This window comes from Tenrec ecaudatus, chromosome X, assembly GCF_050624435.1.
Source record: "Tenrec ecaudatus isolate mTenEca1 chromosome X, mTenEca1.hap1, whole genome shotgun sequence".
NCBI lineage: Eukaryota > Metazoa > Chordata > Mammalia > Afrosoricida > Tenrecidae > Tenrec > Tenrec ecaudatus.
Window position 1 is genome coordinate 100,483,014 of NC_134548.1, and position 3,169 is coordinate 100,486,182.

The 3,169-nt window shown below is 41.6% G+C and overlaps 1 pseudogene; it reads right to left on the reverse strand.

The window, feature by feature from the left end:
* Window positions 1-767: 767 nt before the first annotated feature.
* On the reverse strand, window positions 768-1,950 carry LOC142434017 (isocitrate dehydrogenase [NAD] subunit alpha, mitochondrial pseudogene; annotated as a pseudogene).
* Window positions 1,951-3,169: the final 1,219 nt, after the last annotated feature.

Below are 3,169 nucleotides of genomic sequence, written 5' to 3' on the forward strand. Positions count from 1 at the left end.
GAGCAAGACAGATCCTGTGGGTTTTCAAGACTATGTTTTTAGAGAAAAATGTTAGAAAAACCTCATCTTCTCCAGAGTGGCTGGTGGTTTCAAATTGTTGGCCTTGTGATCAGAAGCCCCATATATAACCCACTACACCTCCAAGACTCTTTATAATTTGTTTTAGTTTTTATTATTTTCTGAATTATTTTGAATTGATGTTTTTCTGAGTTTAAATTTGTCATTGGTGGGAATTTTTCTTTCTTGGATCTGAAGTCTTTATTCATACAGTAAAGGAGCAATCTTTCTGTTTCATATCACTAGGAAATAGACCATCATGTTTGTGAGGTGAACTTTCCCAACGAGTTTCTCCTGTGTCTGTTTCTGATTGTAGAAGAATATCATCTTGTGCTATGTCAGTATCCTGTTTTATTTCCAATATATTTTTTATAAAGCAAAAAACAAAAGCCCAGATCTTTCCTGTAAAAAGTTAGATAGATGTTTTCTCTTATTCATTTAGTATCATATTTACAGCTGAGGGGGGGGGACGACAAAAAAACCCAGCTTTAACATAAGTGTAACATGGTTAACAATGGCAGGTGGTACCTCCCCTTAGAGTTTGCAGAATTAAAATTTACCAGGTAGACATGTAATAAATAAAAACAGCACTTGGAAAAAGTCCTTTGAAAGCAGGCCTTAGGGAGTCGATCACCTGCGTCTCTTACACAGGTGTGTCGTTGAGAGGCCAGATCCAAACACGCACTTTGTTGAGAACCGAGCAAACTGAAGGTATGTCCACTGCGGTGTTGGCTGGAGTGACTGGGGCAAACGCCGGGGGCAGGAGGGCTAATCCAAGTCCTTGACCCGGAGGCAGATCTCTTCTGTGAAGTCGCAGCACTTTGAATTGCCTCCCAGGTCTTTGGTTAAACTCTTTCCATCTTTACTTGTGGCAAAGCACACAGCCTCGATCTTTGCCGCTTGGTCAAAAAGGCCCATGTGATGCAGCATCATCACGGCGCTGAGCAGTAGGGCGGTGGGGTTGGCCATGTCCTTGCCAGTTATGTCCGGGGCGGTTCCATGAACTGACTCAAAGATCGCGACTCCATTGACGCCAATGTTGCCGCTTGGCTTCCTTCCAAGTCCTCCGATCAACCCTGCACACAGGTCGCTAAGGATGTCTCCGTACAAGTTTGGCATAACGAGAACATCAAACTGGGATGGGTCTTGCACCATATTCAAGCATACTATATCGAGGTACATCTCATTAAATTTGATATCTTTACAGTTTTCTGCAACTTCCCTATTTTTACAGAAAAAGTCCATCTGACATTCACATGATGTTGGCTTTGTGCACGGCGGTGACGTTGCTCCGGTGGTTGTTCTGAGCATATTCGAAGGCAAACTCAGCAAAGCCCTTGCTTGCCTGCTCAGTGATTAGCTTGATGCTCTGCACAACTCCATCGACAATCACGTGCTCGATGCCACTGTATTCTCCTTCTGTGTTCTCGCGGATGGTGACGATATTGACGTCGGTGTACGGGGTTTTGTAGCCTTCGATTGAGACGCACGGTCGGACGTTGGCATAAAGGTCAAATGTCTTACGCAGCAACAGATTCATAGATGGGTGTCCAGCTGCTATTAGGGTCTTCAACGGACCTTTTAAGCCCATCTTGTTCTTATCCATGGACTCTTTGGCTTCTGGGGGGATCCTCCACTTGCCTCCAGGTCCTTGGACGGCGGTGACATTCCGCTCCTCCCACTGAATAGGCGCCTTGGCAGCGTCAAAGATCTTCATAACAACAGCTGAGATCTCCGGGCCAATGCCATCGCATGGAATTAAAGGCTCTGTCTGAACGCCACCAGAAAACCCTCTGGTCACCTGTTTTGGGTTGTGGAGTGCCCCCAGCAGCCGAGAGACCTTGGAGATCCGCGCTGGCCCGGCCATCGCGTCCCCTCCTCTCCGCGGCGACAGTGGCGACCCTAGTCCATCGGTGGGAATTTTTATGTGAATTTCTTTATCTAAAATCCGGAATAGGTAAATCTATACAAACAGTAACTTGATCAATAGCTTCTTAGGCTTTGACAGGGACATGGAGAGCTAAAATAATAGACACAGGAATGAAGAAAATGTTCTAAAATTGACTGTGGTTCTTATTGTACAATTTTTTAGTATATTTAAACCACTGAATTTTAAGGTACATGAATTGTATGTCAATAAAATGGTTAAGTAAAATAAAATAGTTTGTTCACTAAATTTTCATCATATATAGTAATTTTTAAATACTGTAATTAACATTGTAAGTTTTGCAATGATATGTTAGTTGGTAGGCAAGCAATGATCAGAATCTAAGCAAAGTAACTATATAAGATCCATATTCTAACACATTTTCTGATAATTAGGCAACTAATGGTTACAAGTTCACAATGTAGATTTATATATAGCACTTATTACTTGTTAATGTACTTCTAAGTAAAAAAAATGCACTTGGAGTCAACAAAAAAAATGCAGCTCGAAACAGTCCAGCACCTCCACAAATATCAGCAGTTAATGTGAAATGAGGAAGAACGGATCCTGAAAAGATAATATTCACAGCAAACCACCATTTTGAAAGTAGGGAATAAAAGTCATTTCCAGATCTATATGGTTCACATGGCAGCTGAAGTAGCCAGATGATATGTTTTTGGTGAAATCATTTATCAATGTCATTGTTGCTGCCTTTCAAAAACAGGATTCAATTGTTTAATATAACTAAGCTCCAAGTGGAGCTGTGTGATGTGAAAGCAAAGCAGGGGGGTGGGTCACACTCACAGCATCACTGATCTGTGAACCTGTGGTTACACATCTGTTTCACTCTAGTGTATAATGACCTAACTCTGTCTTTCCAGATAATTTTCATTTGTGAAAAAAAATTGAGTACGCATTGTTTAGATATTACTAAGGACACACATACTGACATTTTAGCACAAACTGATACTATAAATATGACTATAGGTGATGCAAATGTTGGAGGTTCAAAACCACTTAGAGATACCTAGGATGATAGGCATGGCAATGTGCTTCTGAAACGTCACAGCCCTTGAAAACCCTATGAAGGAGTTCTACTCTGCACACATGTGGGTGTCATGAGCCCAAATCAACTCAATGGGGATTAACAACTACAAAAATAATAAGCCTCAAACACAATCATTT